This window comes from Dendropsophus ebraccatus, chromosome 11, assembly GCF_027789765.1.
Source record: "Dendropsophus ebraccatus isolate aDenEbr1 chromosome 11, aDenEbr1.pat, whole genome shotgun sequence".
Classification (NCBI taxonomy): domain Eukaryota; kingdom Metazoa; phylum Chordata; class Amphibia; order Anura; family Hylidae; genus Dendropsophus; species Dendropsophus ebraccatus.
The window spans coordinates 57,729,493-57,753,286 of record NC_091464.1 but is presented as its reverse complement, the minus strand read 5'-3'; the positions used below and the strand labels follow the sequence as shown (position 1 = coordinate 57,753,286).

Here is a 23,794-nt window from a genome sequence, read left to right as displayed (position 1 = left end):
CCATATACATAAGACCTATGTCCTCTGACACCTCCATACACGTGAGACCTATGTCCTCTGATTCCTCCATATACGGGAGACAGTATGTCCTCTGATTCCTCCATATACATAAGACCTATGTCCTCTGACACCTCCATATACAGGAGACTTATGTTCTCTGATTCATCCATATACATAAGACCTATGTCCTCTGACACCTCCATATACAGGAGACTTATGTTCTCTGATTCATCCATATACATGAGACAGTATGTCCTCTGATACCTCCATACACGTGAGACCTATGTCCTCTGATTCCTCCATATACTTAAGACTTATGCTGGGTTTACACGGAGCGATAATTCGCCCGATCGTACGATAAACGATTTCGAAGTAACAACGATCAGCATTTAGATGGAACGATATATTGTAAAATTCATTTTGCAATCGTTTTGCGATCGCTTAAGCCTATCTCACACATAGGTAAAATCGGTGAACGACTGTTTACACGGAACGATAAGCGAATATTTTGCGAACGACGATTTAAAAACATGTTCTTGTCCAAGAGAGGTATAAAGAGATATGGCACTTACCAATTGATGTCTTCATATAGCGTACACTTTATTTAATCCAAAATAGGAATACAGACAGGTTACAAACAGTGAGAGGACGCCATCAGCGCTCACAGCTTAAAAACATGTTCAAAGATCAAAATGAACGATTTCTCGTCCGCCGTTCGATCGTTCGCTGCATTTACACGTACGATTATCGTTCGAATTCGTTTTTGTGGAAATTTGCACGATAATCGTTCTGTGTAAACGCAGCATTAGGTCCTCTGATACCTCCATACACATGAGATAGCTGTGTTCTCCGAATCCTCTATAAGGCCATGTTCCCACAACGTAAGTTAAGTATTAATCACGGCCGTTGTTACCAATTTGCAACATGGCCGTGATTGATACTTAACTTACATTGTGCTGCAGCTAGAGGGAATCCCAGACGGAGAGTATACACATAGTATACACTCCAGCCGGGATTGCTAGCGGCCACGCAAAAAACGGAACCTGTCAGTTCACACAATAGCTCCATTGTGTACAGTGGTGAATTCAGAATTCGAATTCTGCAGTACCAGCCGGGATGATCTTCAGAAACACTGGCCATTCTGTGGATCACAGAACAGCCGGTGTTATACTACGTGTGAACATGGCCCAAAGATGTACGCTTGACTATTATAAATGGAGAGAGGAGGGGTAAGCTGCTGCCAGACTTCTCCCTTAAAGAACTAAACGATAAAACAACTGAAACTCATGGTGCCTCTCATCTGACATCATCTTTTGGAGGAGAGCAGAAAGGCCTCCATATACATTAGAATCTAATGATTAGATAGTTGGCTGGTTCAGGTGTCCCTTTTCTAATGTCTGAGGGCCTTAGAGGGCATGTATGGCCTAGATCAGTTACTGATAAGAGACAGGTTCTGAAACATGCTATTTTTGTCATTTTCTAATGGTGCATTCCTTTTAAGACATATGGATGTCACAGGGAATGCAGACACTCTCTAAGAAGCTAGGAAACTTTTGAACACCGTCTAAATTTTTGCATCTCCACTGACTTTTCAAACAATGTGTTTTAAAATCCAACATGTGGGCTGAAGGAATTTCACTAAATTCCATTATTATGGGCTGTTTCTATCCCTGGAGGACCACTGGAAGTTTTTAACTTTCTCATATACATAGGAAAATGGTTATGGGGGAAAGAGAAATTCACCCAAAGTCATTCACAACTGTTGTAGTTTTTAAAGGGAACCAATCAGCAGCAGATTGTGCTGATATGGCTCCCAGCAGCATCCTACAGATCTAGGAGGAAGCTCCTCTAGCATACGAGCAGCGCCTGCCGGGGTATCTTTATTTTGGGTGGAAAAAGTGTTTTACTGCCCAGCACGAGGCTGGGAGAGGGGCAGCAACTAGTCATCTGGGTAAAGTGCTGACTGTGACTAGAGACCACTAACAGGCCTCTCTGCTTGTCAATTATCCCCACAGAGTACACTGACAGGCAGAGAACCGTGACTAGTAACAGGCAGCTCTACGCCCAGATGACTAGATGCCGCCCCTCTCCCAACCTCGCACCCTGCAGTAATACACTTTTTTTCCCCAGTACAAACCCCGTCCGACGCTGCTAGTGTGCTAGGTAGAGATGAGCGAATTTGGCTTCTGATTCCTGCTGTCTTCAGCCTCCATGAACAGGTTGAAAACAGCCTTACGGACCGCCCGGAAAACTGGGATACAGACATTGGCATAGGCTGTATCCCAGTTTTCCAGGCGGTACTTACGCTGTATCCACCCTGTTTACGGAGGCTGCAGACAGCGGGAATCAGAAGCCGATAGTTAAGGTTCATACGAACCCGAACTTCGGCAAATTCGCTCATCTCTAGTGCTAGGGGAGCGGCATCCTAGATCTGTGCTTATTAGTTCCCTTTAAGTATAATCTGATAATATTAAAGAAATTTAGATTTTCAATTTTACTTCAAAAACTAAATCTAGAATTCTGTTGATTGCTTGTTATCAATGAGAAGATCATTGTGTGGAAATCAAAGGCTTGTGATACCATTTGAACTCAACCGGTCACATGACTGACAGCAGGTGGAACTAAACCAATGATGGTTTCCAAGGTGAATTTTAAAAAAAGTGAAGAAAAAGGTATGAAACAATTCCAATAGCACAAAGTTTCTCTACTCAGCTCTAGATTTACAGAATCATTTCAAATTCATGACCTCTGTCTTTCAAAACCAGCGCCACCCCTGCCCTGAGGCTGTGTTTGGATTAGCAGGTGAGCCTATGATTCTATAGTTTGGCGTCACATAGTCCCACAATTTTTTGCCCGTTACCGTAATATAAAACAAATATGTTATTTCTTAGAGCAGTAATTAAAATGGATCTCGCCATCTCGATAATGAGTATAATGGTATTCTAATGATAGTCGCCTAACTCCATTTTTACCCTGTTTGGTAGATCCTTGTCTAATGGTCAAATCACTTTGCAAATGGTATTTTAATAGCACTGAGAATTAGCCTTTGATTTAACCCCACAATTTGCCAGCACGTTCCTATCAGCTCCAATAATTGTGCAGCCATGCGGAGGGTTATTATCTAGAAAGTATGACGCATAGAAAGTTCTGAGGCCAACACCAAGGGACTTAAAAGATGTCAGCCTCCAAGTTAGTCCAATACTTGTTATATATATATGCCGCCACTCTATTTTAGAGGAAGGCACCATCATCTCCCAGTCCTTTAACACCGCCCAATATGGGGCCATGTAAGGATTCTAGCAAACGGCTAGAAGCAAGATCCGTGCTCATTTGCAGTACCTCTAAAAGACACTATTAATCATGGGACAGGGCCATACGAATGATCACTATATCGTTTGTGTGGCCATTTATGTATTATTATTGGCCGCACACCCCTGTTTACACAGCATAATGTGCGTCTGACACCGATAAATTTTATTGCTCGTCACAAAGGACAGTCAAGCGCTTTCCCCCTCCTTGGCTGATCACGGGAACCTTAACAAAGGCCAATAATTGACCGAAGGAGTGTTTATAGCAACACTCCTTGCTGATAATAGGGCCATGCAAAAGGGCCAAAAAAATAAAAAAAGTTCTAATGTTAAATCTTTATGATGGATCTCTACAATTAGTCATTATCAAAGGTCTGCAAATAGGTCTTCAGGGTGACTCTCTACAATGGGTCTTAACGATAGATCTCTACAATAGGTTACTAGTACAGTAGGTCTCTAAAATGGTTCTCTACAATGGGTGTCAACAATAGGCTAATCCAATGAATCCCTACAATGAGACTTTACAATGAATCACTACAATGTGTCTCAACATGTGTCTACACAATGGATTTATATTGCAGATCTCCACAATGGGGGTCTGCAATGGGATTTTACAAAAATCTCTACAGTTGATATCCACAATGGGTATCTATAACAATTCTAAACAATGGGTGTCCACAACAGATTGCTATATCGGAACCCCTACAATGGATCTACAGTATATGAGTCAAATTGGTCTCTGCAATGGATTTCTACATTGGATCTGTACAATAGGTCTTTTTAATGGATCTCTAAGGTCTCCAGACTTATGCTGTGTTTAGACGGAACGATTATCGTGCGAATTCGCACGATAACGATCGAATTCGAACGATAATCGTACGTGTAAGCGCTGCGAACGATCAAACGACGAGCGAGAAATCATTCATTTTGATCTTTCAACAACTTCCCAAATTGTCGTTGATCGTTCGCAAAAAATTTGCAGATCGTTCCGTGTGAACAGTCGATTTAACCAATGTGTGAGACAGGCTTAAGCGATCGCAAAACGAATTTTCTGTATGATATAGCGTACCATCTAAACGCTGATCATTATGAAAAAAAAATCGTTACTCCGACATCGTTAATCGTACGATCGGGCGAATTATCGTTTCGTGTAAACGCAGCATTAGTCTCTCCAATAGTTCTTTACTAGATGAGAAAACTTGCCATAATTTTGGATTTGCACTAGAGTCAATGGTTGTATCCATGTTTTCCAGGCATTCTTGCCATATCCCACGCTCTCTCGATGGGTGGGCAGGGGGCAGAAAGGTGGGGAGGAGGCATGTTCGCGGACATAAATCATGATTCCAAATCTACATCTACACCCGGCCAGCTGGATTAACTAAGTGAAGCCTCTAAGTGAATACAAGTACGCCGTGCTTCATAAATCCCCCCCTAGGTCTCCAAAGTGGATCTCTACAATGGATCCTTAAACAGACCTTCACATTAGATCTCTGCAATAGGTCATTAAAGGGGTTATCCAACGCTACGAAAACATGGCCACTTTTCCTCCTCTCTTGTCTTCAGTTCAGGTGCAGTTTGCAATTAAGCTCTATTTACTTCATTGGAACTGAGTTTTAAAGGGGTGCTCTAGTGTGGGGGCACTTTTTTGGGGGGACCGGGGAGGAGGTGGCTGAAATAAAAGACGTCCACTTACCTCCCCGGTTCCAGCGGCAGGTCCCGCATCACGGCACCCCGGTGCCCGGTTCCCGGATGCTTCCTGGTGTCTGACGCCGCCCGAGACGCTACATCACAGGGCCGCTCCGCCACTCAGTGAAGGAGGCGGGATCCGAGCGGACTTCAAACGGACTTCACCCGGAAGCGTCCGGGAATCGGGCACCAGAGCGCCGTGATGCGGGCCCGCCGCTGGAACCAGGGAGGTAAGTGGACGTCTTTTATTTCAGCCACCTCCTCCCCGGTCCCCCCCAAAAAAGTGCCCCCACGCTGGATAGCCCCTTTAAAACCCACCCAATCTGGAGACAAGAGAGGGGAAAAAGTGGCCATGTTTTTGTAGCTCTGAATAACTCCTTTAATAAAATATATCTCTAAAATGGGTCTCAGAGATAGGTCAATGCAATGAATCCCTACGATGCCTACGATGGGTCTTTGCAAGAATCTCTACAACTGAATTCTAGAATGGGTCACTACATTAGGTCTCTACAGTGGGTCTCCACAATGGATTTCTGCAACAGATCCCCACAGTGGGTGGTTTCAGTAGGTCTCAACAATCTCCATCACATCAAACCCTATAAAAAAAAAACAAAAAACAAAACACGACAGTTATCTGTTCAACCATGGTCTTTAAAATCCAGAAGCATCGGGCTGTTAAACAATGTAACTAGCACTGTCCTCCCAAACTAAGAGATTCCTAGGTATGGGATATGGTATGCTAACCAACACCAATCTATGCTATGTTCTCACACTTCCTGCTGCTTGGGATGGTGTAGAACAGAGAGGCAGTCTCATAGAGAGCAACGATATGTGTGGTATGCAGGATCAATAGTGGTCACCCATACATGAAGTCAACCAGTTACTAGGCACCTTACACTATGCGGGGCATGTCGGTGGCTAAGTTAAGGCCCTATTCCACGGAATGATTATCGTTCGTTTTCGGACGATATCGGCCGCTACGGACGATAATCGTTCCGTGGAATAGAGTGCAACGATCAGCCGACATCGTTCATGTCGGCTGATCGTTGCAGTCGCTTGTTTTTCAACATGTTGAAAAACAAGCGACTGATATAGCAGCGATCTGCTGCCGTCGCTCCGTTGAATAGGAGCATCGGCAGCAGATGCTGCTGTATCCTATGGGCTGCCCGGACGATCAGCGATCCCCCGGGCAGCCCCCCCGCAGCTCCCCGCCGCCCCCTCCCGCACTCACCCGCTCGCTGACGCCGCGTTGAATAGCGGCGGCAGCGAGCGGCGAACGAGGAGCAAACGAGCGCTGACAGCGCTCGTTTGCTCCTCCAACGACCCGTGGAATACGTGCTTTAGTAAAGGGGTTAACCAGGATTAGAAAAAACACAATTGTCTTTCTCCTAAACAGCACCACTCTTGTCTTCAGTCTGTATGTGGTATTGCAGCTTAGTTCAATTGAACTAGAAATAAATAAAAAATTAAATTAAATATTTGTATATATACAAACACCCAGAAATCTATGTGACAGAATGGAGTCACATCACTATGACAGGTCATAAACGTACAGGGAATTCCATGTATATCTGTGTCAGAGACGGCTGGTAATAGGTGATGGGGGAGGGGATCGGGAAAGCTGATAAAGTGCAGAAGTAAAGACTAGGGAATTGTGTGAATGACAAACGATATGGAATAAGTGGAGAAGGAATAGATGGGACACATGTGACACTGCTCGCTGCTTATTATTATGTGTGGGAGGATGATGTCGGCTCCATAGATACAGATCCTGTGTAAATGGTCCAGGCTCAAACGAGCTTCATGGTCTGGATCTGCGTCACATATATATAGTACATGTCATAGGAACATGTCAGGGGCAGTAACATCAGCGCAGGTTGGTGAGATTGGGTGACACTTCCCTCTCTATAAAAATGTCGGAAGATGATTTAAGATGGAATTTTACTTATTTAATTAAAAAAATTTCTAAAAAAAAACCTTATATCACCTGATATTTTTGGCTTTTAAAATCAAATAGATGGTGGAACTGCATGCATGGCGCATGGAACCCCCCTGCTTTACACTCCATGTGTTGCCTTATGGTGCTTAAAGGTCATCATGTTACAGAAGTACTCTCTCTTAGAAGCAAAGCTTTGTCATCTTCTGAACATACAATGTTTTTTCCCTAAACAATCTCTGAATGTCCCAGTAAGATCCCACCCTTCTATTGTCGCAATATGACTTACTACAGTAAAGTGAATAAGAGCTGAGCTGCAGTAACCCATCATGACCACTATAGAGAGAAGCCTAGCGTAGACTGTCATTATGACACGGAGGCTTGCGGGTTTCCGTTTTGCTCCGTGTGAACGGAGCCTAAAACAAACTTCATTTTCTCAAATTAATTATAATTTTAAGTTATTGTTTTACAATACTGCTATGCCTATAATGGGTGTATACATATATATATATATATATATATATATACTGTATATATATATATATATATATATATATATATTATATATATATAAAGATATATATATATATATATATATATATATATATATGTATATATACCAAAAAATTGAGGCAATAAAAGGTGATACTATGAAGTAACAACCAAAGGTTTGAATTCTTGAGAAAATGTTCACTCCTTTCTATCGCCGCTGTCCAAAAGCCACTACACGAGTAATTCTCAAATGGACAAAAAAAAAAATTGTAAGAATTCTCTGCATCCGCCAACACAACACACTACCCATTCATCAGCTCACAAAACAATTCTAAGAAAATCCACCTTTTCTGGATTATGCAAGTCCTTCAGGCATTCACTGAGCGAACAGGAATGAGTCAGAAAGAATTAGCTAAAAATGTCATAGACTTCTACGCCGCTTCCCTCTCCTCTTAAAGGAAAAAAAAATTCTATATATATAAGTAACCAGCTGACCTATATTTGTGATGTCACTTTAAGCCCTCAGAGGGGGGAGCCAATGAGACGACACATGTCACCAAGAATAAGACAGAAGACGCTTTATGTCGCGCATACAACAACGCGGCTCAATGTATTCACGATGCATCAAGGCTCGATGGCTTCTGAATGAAAGCAGCGTGTAGGAGTATATTATATATATATATATATATATATATATATATATATATATATTTATAAATATACAGTATATGGACAAATACAATATGAACATATAAAAAAAACTTAAGATTTAAAAATCTTATATTAATTGGTAAACAAAATACATAAAAATGACTAGGACTGTGGGATATGGATTTCTATTCTCTCTCTCTCTTTATAAAAAAATGTAAAAATTTTGATCTGGAGGGGACTGTAATACAAGGTCATTTTCAAATAAATGATAATTCACCAGTATATAGTAAATAATATTTGAAGTCTTTTGCCTAAATAAATAAAATAACAAATAATATTAAGTATAAATAATAAATATATAAAATAAATAAATAATAAATAGTAATACAAAATAAAACAATTATTATATACAGTATAGTAAAAATTAGGGCAAGTTTACTGAATGAATGTAGGTGGAAAAAATATTTACCTTGACGACACCTACAGGTATAACTATGTTAGCTGAAATGGGAATTGTTCCCCAAAAGGAATATATACAAGTGCTTAAAGTGCTGTAAAACCAAAAGCCACATATCAGAAAGAGATGTAAACTTCACAAGCATTACAGAATTCAAAGTAACTCCAACAGCATCCACAGAAGAGTCAAGAAATTCACCATTATTTATTGTGCATTGAAGTACACAGCGATGTTTCGACCCCCTAACTGTGCACTTGGCTCTCTGGAAAGCTGGCCAGGGACCAATATAGCACAAAGACTACTTTTAAAGAAGTGGTCGCTTCCTTGAAACAGACTATAAAAACTATGGCAGGTATGCAAATCTACCCCAAAGTGGGCATTATAATGTCCCATGAACCTGGGTTTGTCTATTGGGTTACATGCTGAATGCCAAATCTGTGTAAGATTTTAGCAATTTTGAAATAGAAATATCTTTTAAAAGAACAAGGACACCGCCACACCCCCCATCTGTAGAAGTACTAGTTTTAATAACTCCTACAACTTATGGAGACCAAATTAATTTGCTCCCACCTGACCTGTAAGTAGCAAGTCTGCTTGGTTATGCAATACTGCATATTTCGGAAGAAGGGCACTGATTCATAGTGAAGAGATCAGAGGTGTGTGGAGACTTTAGTTTTAGTGCAACATGGGAAAATAATTATGCAAATTACTACTCCTCAAGGAAGAAGAAAAACATATTCGCTAACACAAAATCCAAGACTGTCAGTACCCCCTGAGTTGTATCTAAGTCATCACTATTGACTACCAGCCAAAAACAGCTGTCTACAGATGGGGGACTCTGGCTTGGTTAATATATTTTCTTCCTCCTTGATGAGAGTTAATTTGCATAACTATTTTTTATGTTTCACTGCCTGAGAACTAAATCTACATTTCTATACCTCTGATCTCTTCAATATGAGTCAACCTCAACCATCCAGAAATAAGATGTGATGTAGTATGATATAAGCAAGCAGACATTACTTATAAGTCTGATTAATGTGGTCGCCATAAGTTGTAGGAGTTATCAAAACTAGTACCAGCCTAATGTATAAGCAATTGCCCAGAGCAACCAATCAAATTCCTGTTTTTATGTTCTAAAAGACATTGCTAAGGGGAACTGATAAACCAGTGGGAAAAAATAAGTGGTGTGTTCCCCTTTAAAACTAAAACTGTCTCTATAACGGCATATTCACCATGTTTCGACGCATCACCTCCAGTTTTTTCGCTCTCGATAGGGTCGTTGTTGTCCCAGAGATATCATAACAGTATTTATTATATCAGTAATTTATGTGAGACTTCCGAGCAATCACTTCCTGACCCGGAGGCAAGGTTTAAGCAAGATATACACTTCTCCGCGCAGAGATTGTGGAGCGTGCTGTGCGTCCACATGACCTCCTTAGCACGCCGCGCTCTCTCGGGCCCGCCAGGCAAAGCTTTCCAATTCACTTAGAATTACTTTGCAGTATCTGATTTAATGGTGTCGCCTCCAGAATACAGGATTCTTCGCAGGCCTATTTACAAACAAGTGGGGAATGTTTGTAGTGTGTGACACAGGCCTGTACCCAGTGCCGGGAGCCCGCTGACCCCAGATTAGGCGCCAACCTCCGCCATGCCAGCCTCTCACTGCCATGATTCTTTTGACGCACAAAATTGACACGCTGAATTACTGGCCATTGATGTGATATTTCAAATTCAAAATTAGAATTCAGTTTTTTTTTATTTGGAATAGTGTATTTGATGATGCAAAATTTGATTTAAAGGGGTTATCCAGAAGCAGAAAGAACACAGCTACTTTCTTGCAGAAACAGCACCACCCCTAGCCTCAGGTTGTGTGTGGTATTACAATTCATCGCCATTTGTATTAATGGAACTGAGTTGCCAAACCCTCACCCAAACTGAGGACAAGCGTGGTGCTGTTTCTGGAAGAGAGGTGCCATGTTTTTCTAAGACTGGAAACCCCCTTTAACTAATATAAAAGCTGAAATCCACAGCAAATTAGGTATGTGGGAATGTACCCTTTGGGCACTTTTGAACGGGATAATTATCAGCAGGCAGGAACAAGTTTTAGTTAAAGGGGTTATCCAGCGCTACAAAAACATGGCCACTTTTCCTCCTCTCTTGTCTCCAGTTCAGGTGCGGTTTGCAATTAAGCTCCATTTACTTCAATGGAACTGAGTTTTAAACCCCACCCAATCTGGAGACAAGGGAAGGGGAAAGGTGGCCATGTTTTTTTAGCACTGGATAACCCCTTTAAGCTGCTATCAGAGAAGCCTGGCTGTCTTTCTCTACTGTCTCCATTGAGAACATATACATGCTCAAGCATATTGAGCATGCATGTACATAGGGGCATCAGGAGAGACCGCTGTTGGCAAAACTCATGTATGGCCAGCTCTCTCATAAAACCATCAACCACGATGATCACGTCCTGATCTGAGAGGCTGATGCTGATTGTATAAGGTCTGTAAGTGTTCCAGTTCTCTGACTGCGAGCAGAGGTTCAGAAGAATCAGTGAAGAATTAAAAGTATATTGGAACAATATGGTTATCTAGGTTGGGTTCAGTAGACCCATATGGAATATGGCAGATGTGGTGTGTTGTCTGAATACGGCCTTGCTGGAGCGGCCACTTTTGATGAGACATCAGAGGTTTTCGCAGGTCCCATTACTATGACATTTTCTATTCATTTTTATCCGCTGAGCTGCAGACATATCAGCCATCGCACTAATCATAGAACAAATCGATAGAATGAAAAGCAGAACCCAAAGAGCGAAAAGGGCAAAAGATGAAGGTCACAGCTGAATGGTAATTGTACGACCTATGTGTACAGATGAAATCACCGAGGTAAGATGTCACCCGTGCTACCCTGCATGATGGCTGGGAGGAGGACTATTATCATTTATAATGGCAGGGATAGAATATTAATCCTGTGGGGAGAGAAGGACGGCTGCACAGCTTACACACAGCTCCACAATGCAGTATTTAAAAGAGATTCTCTTCATCTCAGTATTGTGTATCACCGGGTGGTAAGATTGTCCATATGTTACAACTTATCCTGCAGTGACCCACAAAAATACAAACAACCCCCAAGTGTCTTATATTGAAAGGAAAAGATCCTTCCTTACTCTAGAACAAATTCCTGAATCAACAACCCACCCCTAGTGATTTAGTAGCTATAACCTATTATATGAATAAACTCTGCGAAGCTAGCCACATCCACATATCCAAAATTATGTCTATGATTAACTAGAAAAACACCTCAGTTCCATAGTGTGACTGCTCTTACAGTAGAGACTCCATAGTGTGACTGCTCTTACAGTAAAGACTCTATAGTGTGACTTCTCTTACAGTATAGACTCCATAGTGTGACCACCGCTCTTACAGTATAGACTCCATAGTGTGACTTCTCTTACAGTACAGACTCCATAGTGTGACTGCTCTTACAGTATAGACTCCATAGTGTGACCACCGCTCTTACAGTACAGACTCCATAGTGTGACTGCTCTTACAGTATAGCCTCCATAGTGTGACTGCTCTTACAGTATAGACTCCATAGTGTGACTGCTCTTACAGTAGAGGCTCCATAGTGTGACTGCTCTTACAGTACAGACTCCATAGTGTGACTGCTCTTACAGTACAGACTCCATAGTGTGACCGCTCTTACAGTATAGACTCCATAGTGTGACTGCTCTTACAGTACAGAATCCATAGTGTGACTGCTCTTACAGTATAGACTCCATAGTGTGACCGCTCTTACAGTATAGACTCCATAGTGTGACCGCTCTTACAGTATAGACTCCATAGTGTGACTGCTCTTACAGAACAGACTCCATAGTGTGACTGCTCTTACAGAACAGACTCCATAGTGTGACTGCTCTTACAGAACAGACTCCATAGTGTGACTGCTCTTACAGTACAGACTCCATAGTGTGACTGCTCTTACAGTACAGACTCCATAGTGTGACTGCTCTTACAGTACAGACTCCATAGTGTGACTGCTCTTACAGTACAGACTCCATAGTGTGACTGCTCTTACAGTAGAGACTCCATAGTGTGACTGCTCTTACAGTAGAGACTCCATAGTGTGACTGCTCTTACAGTACAGACTCCATAGTGTGACTGCTCTTACAGTATAGACTCCATAGTGTGACTCCTCTTACAGTACAGACTCCATAGTGTGACTGCTCTTACAGTACAGACTCCATAGTGTGACTGCTCTTACAGTATAGACTCCATAGTGTGACTGCTCTTACAGTATAGACTCCATAGTGTGACTGCTCTTACAGTACAGACTCCATAGTGTGACCGCTCTTACAGTACAGACTCCATAGTGTGACTGCTCTTACAGTATAGACTCCATAGTGTGACTGTTGTTACAGTACAGACTTCATAGTGTGACCGCTCTTACAGTACAGACTCCATAGTGTGACTGCTCTTACAGTACAGACTCCATAGTGTGACAGCTCTTACAGTACAGACTCCATAGTGTGACCGCTCTTACAGTATAGACTCCATAGTGTGACTGCTCTTACAGTATAGACTCCATAGTGTGACCGCTCTTACAGTACAGACTCCATAGTGTGACTGCTCTTACAGTACAGACTCCATAGTGTGACAGCTCTTACAGTACAGACTCCATAGTGTGACTGCTCTTACAGTACAGACTCCATAGTGTGACCGCTCTTACAGTACAGACTCCATAGTGCAACTGCTCTTACAGTACAGACTCCATAGTGTGACTGCTCTTACAGTACAGACTCCATAGTGTGACCGCTCTTACAGTACAGACTCCATAGTGTGACTGCTCTTACAGTATAGACTCCATAGTGTGACTGCTCTTACAGTACAGACCCCATAGTGTCACTGCTCTTACAGTATAGACTCCATAGTGTCACTGTTACACATTCATTCCCTATTACACAGCTTGTGAGAACAGCGAGCGTTAGCTGATCACTAGCCCTATTACATGAGGCGATTACCACTTGAACCACTTGAAGTCCTAAGCTGCTGGTTGACATCTCTAGTAATGGCTTATTTTATATGAGAACAAAAGGATCAGACAGGTTAAAAGCTACATGCCTGATCCTTCGTCCCCTTCCGACCACATCAGGGTAAAGTCGGGAGGCCACCATAAACACTATACGGTTGTCTGATCTCAACCAACAATAATGTGACTAACCAATGTAAGGAGGTGTGGGCAGAGGGTACTGCCTTATTTCTCCCCCTTAAAGGGAAATTCCATTCGTCACATAATCTAGCACCGATGACCCCTTCTAAATGTCCTCAGCTTATTGTACTATAATACTATAAATTTAGATTGTTTAGTTACGTCCTGTGAAGCTCCATTTCCCATGATGATTTTTTCACTTTTTCATCATGGGTGGAGCTTGGTGGTCACATGACTTGGTAACCATGACTACAGGGTAATTCTATCAATTATAAACAGGGAGATGAGAGATTCCTGGCTGATAATTATAATGTGTGGTTTATAAGAATGTTTTACAGCTAGGGCAGCGTTATACGTCACCCGCAGGCCCAGGCCGGTCAGCTGCCGCCAAATAAACCGGTTAGGTCACGTTGGCAAATTATAATCCGTTAATTAGATGTGTATAATTTGTATAGGACCGGCACATTCTGCAGCGGGACGGGGAGTGGGGATATATCACAGCAGAGAAGGCAGGAAAGCTGGGTGACAACCCTTGTGGGATCGATCGGTTGTCATTCATCTTTACCATAATCCTGAATGGTAAATCAGTGATGTACAACCCTTTCTGCCATCAAAATGTCCCATTCAGGATCCTGAACCTTAAAGTTGTCACCCAGCTTCATCATACTCCGGGAATAGTGCAGTGCTATGTCTCCTCCTCACCAAGATATTCATTGTATCTATGACAACCCTACAGAAGCGGTTATGGCGGCCATATTGGCTGCAACCCAGCTTTACCATACCCCTGAATGACAGTGATGCATTCTCACCTTTTAAATTCTCTATAAAGTATTCCAGAAAGGATTGGTGACAACCTTGAGGAAGTTGTAATGGCGGCCATATTGGCTGCAACCCAGCTTTACCATAGTCCTGATCATTTTAGTATTGCCGTGATATATTTCTGACAACATAATGGTAGCACTATAAAAGATAGTGAGAGCAGAAATATTTTGATTGTCACCCATCTTTTCTATACTCCAGAATGGCAAATGCTAGATATAACCTTTACTATATCACCACCATGGTCTCTCATTTAGCTAGAAAAGATCAGTGAGCAATAATAGTGACCATATTGGTTGTCACCCAGCTTTACTGTGCTCCTGAAGGGAAGATCTGCCTGGTTGTGCAGGGATACAAATTACTGATGTATCCCTCTAGGATGGATATGTGAATAACACCCTATAGAAGCTGTACTGAATGCCATAGGGGTTGTCACCCAGCTTTCCCACCTCTATCTCTCCTGCATACAAGGCCACATTCAGTATATATCATCTGTATAGACAGAGCCATAGGCCAGACACAGCTTCATACAGGTATACAGCGCCGTCTGCCAGCTGTCTAATGGGGCAGAGAGGACGCTGGCGACAAAACTGTGTTCTGAGACATATCCCCCAGGCACACAGACTGCTCACTGTCACAGCCGCTCCCAGACGTCCTCTCATTTGGTGGAAACTGACCATAACTTGGTGTAATGTTACAGCATACAGTATAGAAAATAAAAATACAACTATACAGTGTCCTTATAATACTGTTACACAGTGCCAGCACAATACTTCCATAGTGTACCTACATAATACTGCCTTACTGTGATCACACAATGCTACTATAGTGTACCTACAAAATACTGCCATACTATGCCAAAACAATGCTAGTATAGTGTATCTACATAATAATGCCATCCTGTGCCAACACAATGCTATCATAGTGTACCTACATAATAATGCCATACAGTGCCCATACAATGCTACCATAGTGTACCGACATAATACTGCCATACTGTGCCCACACAATGATGTCAGTGTATTTACATAATAGTGTCATACAATGCCCACCCAACGCTGCCATAGTATACCTATATAATAGTATCATACAGTACCTGCACAATGCTACCATACTGTACCTACATAATACTGCCATACAGTGCCCACACAGTGATGTCAGTGTACCATAGTGTACCTACATAATAGTATCATACAGTGCCCACACAATGCTACCATAGTGTACCTGCATAATAATACCCTTCTATTCCCACACAATGTACCTACAGAACAATAACATTTACTGTCCACATAGTACTGCTATAGCGTATATACATAATAGTTCCACACAGTGCCCATATTTTGCTGCAGCAATACTGTATACTTAGATACTTTGTATCTAAGCCTGTCTGGTGTGACACTGTCCGCTAAGCTGGTGTATCTAAGTCTATTAAAAATTCCCATTTCTCAATAATACTGAAATATTGTCACCCAACTTTTCGATAGTGTTAATGGGTTAAAAATAAGGAAAAGCAACTGCGGGAAATTCAGGAAAACCAGTGCACGTATACCGCATTCTGATCTGGAACCAGAAGTTGGCACGAATGGTGGCTGCTGGCGCTGAACTGAGCCAAATCAGAGGGGCAAGACGTATCCTCTCAGGCCAACATTAGCAGAGATCTCCATAGCCAAAGCGTCTTCTGCCAACAGCGACCAGAGAGACAGAGAGCCTGGGCCATCCTGCTGGCCGGTGACTACAGTCAGCTTACAGGATCCCTCTAAATGAGACCTGGCACAGAGAATGACAGTGCTTGTTCTTTACAGTCCTGGAAGGAAATGATTCTCCGTGCAGTGTACGCAGCTCTCCCCACTGCAAGTCATTAGGAAGGAGATGAACATGACAATTTGGCATTTATCACATGAGGGAGGGAGGTGTAAAATAACAAAGCAAATAAATTGTAAATTGTTGGGACGCGGAGGATTATTAGACACGTGGTGCTAGGTCTTACAGACAGTCTATCCAACTTGGTAACTGTATATATACACACAGTAGAATCACTATCACAAGCACATTACTTACCCTGTCCTGATCCTGAGTTACATCCTGTATTATACTCCAGAGCTGCCCTCACTATTCTGCTGGTGGGGTAACTGTGTACATACAGTACATTACATTACTTATAATGTACCGACCCTCAGTTACATGCTGTATTATACTCCAGAGCTGTACTCACTATTCTGCTGGTGGGGTAACTGTGTACATACAGTACATTACATTACTTATAATGTACCGACCCTCAGTTACATGCTGTATTATACTCCAGAGCTGTACTCACTATTCTGCTGGTGGGGTAACTGTGTACATACAGTACATTACATTACTTATAATGTACCGACCCTCAGTTACATGCTGTATTATACTCCAGAGCTGTACTCACTATTCTGCTGGTGGGGTAACTGTGTACATACAGTACATTACATTACTTATAATGTACCGACCCTCAGTTACATGCTGTATTATACTCCAGAGCTGTACTCACTATTCTGCTGGTGGGGTAACTGTGTACATACAGTACATTACATTACTTATAATGTACCGACCCTCAGTTACATGCTGTATTATACTCCAGAGCTGTACTCACTATTCTGCTGGTGGAGTCACTGTGTACATACAGTACATTACATTACTTACCGTGTACTGATCCTGAGTAATATCCTGTATTATACATATACTTATACTATACAAAGTATTGCATACCTCAAACCCAAAAAAGACCCCTAAATGAATGACTCTAAACCCAGACATTATTTCAAATCAGTAGTGTGCAGTGTCCTGGTACTTGTATTCCAGCCTAAAATTGTCATGTGGCTGAGAAATACCTTGCTTAGCACCTTAAAGGGAACCTGACAGTGGGGACGCGGGCACAGAGACCGCCCGACCCCCCGCTGCAGCCCCTGGATACTTACCCTTTCCACCGAGTCCCGTTCTTGGAGCCGGTCCCGGGACGAAGATATGAGCTCCCGAAGCTATGAGCTGGAGCCGTCATTCTCTATGGGCGTCGGACTCATCTCAGCGGCGCACGCACACGGCTTCGGGTGCTGATATCTTCGCCCCGGGATCGGCTCCAGGAACGGGACTCGTCGTAAAGGGTAAGTATCCGGGGGCTGCATCAGGGGGGTTGGGCGGGCTCTGTGCCCACGTCCCCGGTGACAAGTTCCCTTTAAATTGTGTTTGGGTATCATATACACTATACACTAAGGTCTATTATCAGTGCAAGGGTTAACATTACTGCTGTGTCTCTGTCATACCTACTGGTCACATGTATTAAAGTAAGATGCTTTGGTCACATGTTTTTCTCAACCAATGAGAGCATTCCCTAGCCCATCCTGGAATGGGGTGCTCCAAAGAGTAGTCTGAGCTTGACTGGCCAGTGCACGTCTGCTAATAAGGAGATCTAGGCTCATGTGACATATACAATGCAGTACTGCACCCAGCATACCATCAGTAGCCCCCCCCCCCTTGGCCTCCACAAATAGACCCATAGATAAATAGCCTATATACAGGATGATTGTGCTGTAGCCCCTTCTCTGTGCCATGTAGTGATTTGTGATGGCTGTGGCGGCGGTGGAGAGGCCCCTCTACTCTCTCTATGAACATAAAACAAATAATTCCAGCGGGGAGCCACCGTAATGAGAGGTTAAGTGATGTGGAGACGCTTTAATTAGAAAACTGCCTGGGACAAATCAGAGGCAAAGAGATGACTGTAAGTGAGACTGGGCTTAAAGGGATTCTCCAGGTTGTTATAAATAAAGCTTATTGAAATGAACAACTCTTGGGCATATAAGCTGTTAATTACTTCCTGCATTAATTCCTTCCTTTAGATTTTTGGCCAAGATCTACAGTACAAAGGAAACTGCACTTGTTTCAATAAACTTTATTTATAATCCCTTTTATTTTACATGACTGTACATAGTGGGATCAGTGCAACATCCACAGTTGCCTGATGTATGGACTGTGGATTGTATATACTATGGGCACTGTGGATGGCATATACTATGGCTGGTGCATAGTATAAGCACTGTGGATGGTATATAATATGGGCACTGTAGATGATACATAGTATGGGCACTATGGATGGTGATATATAATATGGGCACTGTAGATGATACATAATATGGGCACTGTGGATGGTATATACTATGGGCATTGTGGATGGTATATATTATGGGCACTATGGCTGGTGCATAGTATAAGCATTGTGGAAGATATATAATATGGGCACTGTGGATGGTATATACTACGGGCATTGTGGATGGTATATATTATGGGCACAATGGCTGGTGCATAGTATAAGCATTGTGGATGATATATAATATGGACACTGTGAATTTTATATAATATGAACATAGTGGCTCATATATACTATGGGCACTGTGGATGTTATGAAATATGGCACTATAGCTGTTATATAATATGGACACCATGGATGATATATAATATCAGCTCTTTATCTAGTAGATACTGAAGTTTTTTCTGATACATGATTTAGGCATTGTGGCTTGCAGATAGTATGGGCCTGTACATCATAAATAATAGAATCTCTGTGGCTGTTAATTAATATACCGTAGTCATTATAAAAGGTAGATAATATGTCATTGTGGCTGGTATATAATATGAGCACTGTGGCTAGTATATAATATGGGCTTTGTGGTTGGTAGATAACATGGGCACTGTACCCAGTAAATAATATAGGTGCTGTGGCTAGTAGATAATATGGGCACTGTAGCTGGTATATTATATGAGCACTGAAGTTGGTGTATAATATGGATACTGTGTCTGGTACATAGTATAAGCCCAATGTCTGGAATATAATATGGGCACTGTGGCTAGTAGATAATATGTGCACGGTGGTTGGTATATAATATGGGTGTTGTGTCTGATATATAGTATAGGCACTGTGTCTGGTATATAGTATGGGCACTGTGGCTAGTACATAATATGGGCACTGTGACTGTCATAATATGGGCACTGTTACTGGTATACACTCACCGGCCACTTTATTAGGTACACCTGTCCAACTGCACGTTACCACTTAATTTCTAATCAGCCAATCACATGGCGGCAACTCAGTGCATTTAGGCATGCAGACATGGTCAAGACAATCTCCTGCAGTTCAAACCGAGCATCAGTATGGGGAAGAAAGGTGATGAGTGCCTTTGAACGTGGCATGGTTGTTGGTGCCAGAAGGGCTGGTCTGAGTATTTCAGAAACTGCTGATCTACTGGGATTTTCACGCACAACCATCTCTAGGGTTTACAGAGAATGGTCCGAAAAAGAAAAAACATCCAGTGAGCAGCAGTTCTGTGGGCGGAAATGCCTTGTTGATGCCAGAGGTCAGAGGAGAATGGGCAGACTGGTTCGAGCTGATAGAAAGGCAACAGTGACTCAAATAGCCAACCGTTACAACCAAGGTAGGCAGAAGAGCATCTCTGAACGCACAGTACGTCGAACTTTGAGGCAGATGGGCTACAGCAGCAGAAGACCACACCGGGTGCCACTACTTTCAGCTAATAACAGGAACTGAGGCTAAAATTTGCACAAGCTCTTCGAAATTGGACAGTAGAAGATTGGAAAAACGTTGCCTGGTCTGAGGAGTCTCGATTTCTGCTTGAACATGACAATGAGTTCACTGTACTCAAATGGCCTCCACAGTCACCAGATCTCAATCCAATAGAGCATCTGTGGGATGTGGTGGAACGGGAGATTCATGGATGTGCAGCCGACAAATCTGCGGCAACTGTGTGATGCCATCATGTCAATATGGACCAATATCTCTGAGGAATGCTTCCAGCACCTTGTTGAATCTATGCCACGAAGAATTGAGGCAGTTCTGAAGGCAAAAGGGGGTCCAACCCGTTACTAGCATGGTGTACCTAATAAAGTGGCTGGTGAGTGTATATAATCAGTGTTGTGGTATATAATATGGGCACTGTGACTGTTATATAATATGGGCACTGTGACGGGTATATATAATGAGTGTTGTGGTATATAATATGGACAGTGTGACTGGTATATAATATGGACACAGTTACTGATATACAATATATAACATGGGCGCTCTGGTTTGTACTTAAATACATTGCTCTGTAATGTAATATAGCATTATAATGTTTATGGGGCCGGGGTCACACACCTTAGAGAAGAAAAAAATCACTAGACGGCCCGAGATCCCCTGGAATGATGCCACTTTGGGTACACACTTCATATCCTGTGCTGTCTGGGTGGCCTGGCTACACAGGAATGCCACCTCAAATATAATTTCCCTCAAATCGAAGAAACAATGTTCTGCAGTGATTTAATTATATAAAAAAAATACAGATATATTCTCAACTACTTCTGATCCTAGAGTCACTGAATAATAACCAATATGGCAGCTATACAAATTGTTCCCACTAGCGAGGCCTTGACCGAACCCTTTGACATGTAATGATGTTTGCTGACTATACTTAAGACCTGACTTCAGGACGCGGTCCTTAGAGTCATAGTGATAAGACCAAGAACAAATTTGAGGTCTCCATAGATGAAGACACTTGAACATGAAGAGTCATGTCTCCCCGGAGGTGTCTGGCTCTCTCTGTCTCTCAGGTGTCACTGGTTGCACGTTCTCTTTGCCTGTCCTGCAGCTATGTCTTTTATAGAGTCTGGGGCCCCCCCAGCTGCCCAGCTCTGGCCGTCCTCCAGCTGCCCCCTCCCCCGCCTGTATTTCTGGTGTCTACAATTTTCATGCTTTCTCTGCTATGTCTGATTCTGAGTCTACATAGAAGAAAACTTTTTTTTTTATGTCACAAAAAGTTGCATACAAGGAACAGATGGCAGAAGGGGCGTAACCTGATGCCCCTGGGTCCCAATGAAAAGTCTATAAAAGGCCCCTCACTACCACTGTGTCTTCTTATATGGTAGACCATAGGTGTACGACCTGTAGCCCTCCAGCTGTTACAAAACTACAATTCCCGTCATGTCTGGAAAGCAAAAGACAAAGTTTTGGGTGTCCAGGGATAATGGGAATTGTAGTTTTGCGTCAGGTCTGCAGGTTAGACATCCACGTTGTAGATGGACCTTTGGACCCACTTAGACAACAGGCCCTTGACAGAACTGGCTACAAAGAGTGTGTCTTTCACTGGAGGACCCAGCATGTCCATGCATTACATGGACAGTTCATTGATTTCTACCGACAAGTTGTAATACCTAATTTCCCCGGTGGTGGCAGTATAAAGAAACTGAACACTTTTTGTCAGGTTCGTCCACAAATTACAGCTGATAACTGGGGAAAGAATTAGGACCTCAGATTGATACCAGATTATGGGTTGGGGTCCACTTAACGGCTGGATAGGATAAATGCTTGGCTGCTCCACCCTATTATTAAATATGATGCTATATATTAAAATGTGTATACAGAGATTCAGGATCTGCAGGTCGCCATATGATCCAGAGCCGTCTTTCTCCCAGGCCGCAGATCCATTGAGCACACTTTATGTGCCGCCCGTAGGGAGATGAATGGAGTGTCAGGAGAGAACGCTCAGTCCCCATCTCTCCTGCACTTGTTATTATAATATACAGCGGGGATGCGGAGCTCCGGGAGCACACCTGCTATTATTAATCTGATGTGTCTGCGCCCCAGAGAAATGTGAGGATCAGCCAGGACAATAACACATCATTCATTAAATTACACGTAGCACGCTGCGTACAGTTATGGGTCACCCCTGTGAGACACACTACACACGTGTAGCAGAACTAGAGTTGTCATTTAACTCTATTGTGCTCTATACCTGAAATAGGTTCATCTGCAATAATGTGTAACTACATTTGTTTGTCTATTTAGATTGGGGAGAATTCTGTCTCTCATAGACCTGATAGTCTTTCTATAAGAAGCGTCTCCTATTTTGCACATGGAATAATTGCACCTGTTTGAACTCCTGTATAAAAACACCTGTCCACACACTCAATCAATCACACTAAAACCTCTCCACCATGGCCAAGACCAAAGAGCTTTCTAAGGGCCATATTACAATGCACAATCTATATAGGATCCCTGCTTGCTGTTTGTGCTATTCCAAGCACAGTACAGCATAATCCTTTGGTGTAATAGGGCCTTTAGGACACCAGGGACAAAATTATAGACCTGCACAAGGCTGGGATGGATTACAGGACAATAGACAAGCAGCTTGGTGAGAAGGCAACAAGTGTTGGCGCAATTATTAGAAAATGGAAGAAACGCAAGATGGCTGTCAATCTCCCTTGGCTTGGGGCTTCATGCAAGATCTCGACCTGTAGGGTAAGGGTTAAAATTTATACAATCTAATTATCTGGAATTTTTTTTATAGATTCTTTCTCTAACTTATGATAAAAATTACACACTTCTCCATTCTTTGTAGGTGAGGAAACTTGTAAAATCAGCAGTGTATCACATACAGTACTTATTTTCCTCTATCTATCTCCTATCTATATACATAGCTATCTCCTATGTATCTAAATCCAAGAGATGAATGCAGCACTCCAATAAAAAGACATCTTTTGGTGCCAGCGGTCATCAGTCTGACCAGAGTGCAACAATAAATACCAAACGAGAAGATCTGTCTGTCTGTCTATCTATCTATCTATTATCCATCTATCTATATATCATCACCATTTCTCACTCTTTCTCCTTCTCTCTCTCTCTCTCTCTCTCTCTCTCTCTCTCTCTCTCTCTCTCGGTTTCAGCCTCACTCCTCATTCAGTCCTTCTGTCTTTAATGTCACTTACTCTGTAATACCTGTAATAATTTACCTGTAATAATTTACAGCCGCAAAAAAACATAAAGAAAGACTCAAATAAATTTTCTATCAACCCTTTTCTGCAGACTACAGCCCCTAGTGGTGCCAGCCCATGCCACCATGATGGGCACCATCCCAAGAACTAAGGACCTGTCCCCTGGTTCCAGGCTCTTCCATATAATGTCTGTCAGGTAATGAGGTCTATGCAGGTCTATGATGGTTCAAAACACACAAGGGATCAGCGTTGCAGGTGAATCAATTCTTTGCATCTTTATTGAGTGACCCGTAAAATCACAGACACATAGTCCTCACATCACAGCAAAAACCTTCACACGTTTCTGGTGCCACTGCACCCTTAGTTGTGAGACCAGAAACGCACGTAAAGACGATGTGTCTGTGATTTTATGGGTCACTCAATAAACATACGAAGAATTGACCTGCAACGCTGCTCCCG

At 42.4% G+C, this 23,794-nt stretch overlaps 1 protein-coding gene across 1 annotated transcript in view; it reads right to left on the bottom strand.

Annotated features, from left to right (window-relative positions):
• BCL9 (BCL9 transcription coactivator) overlaps nt 1-23,794 on the bottom strand; it is a 134,422-nt gene that overhangs the window by 98,670 nt on the left and 11,958 nt on the right. The gene's annotated exons all lie outside the window — the stretch shown is intronic.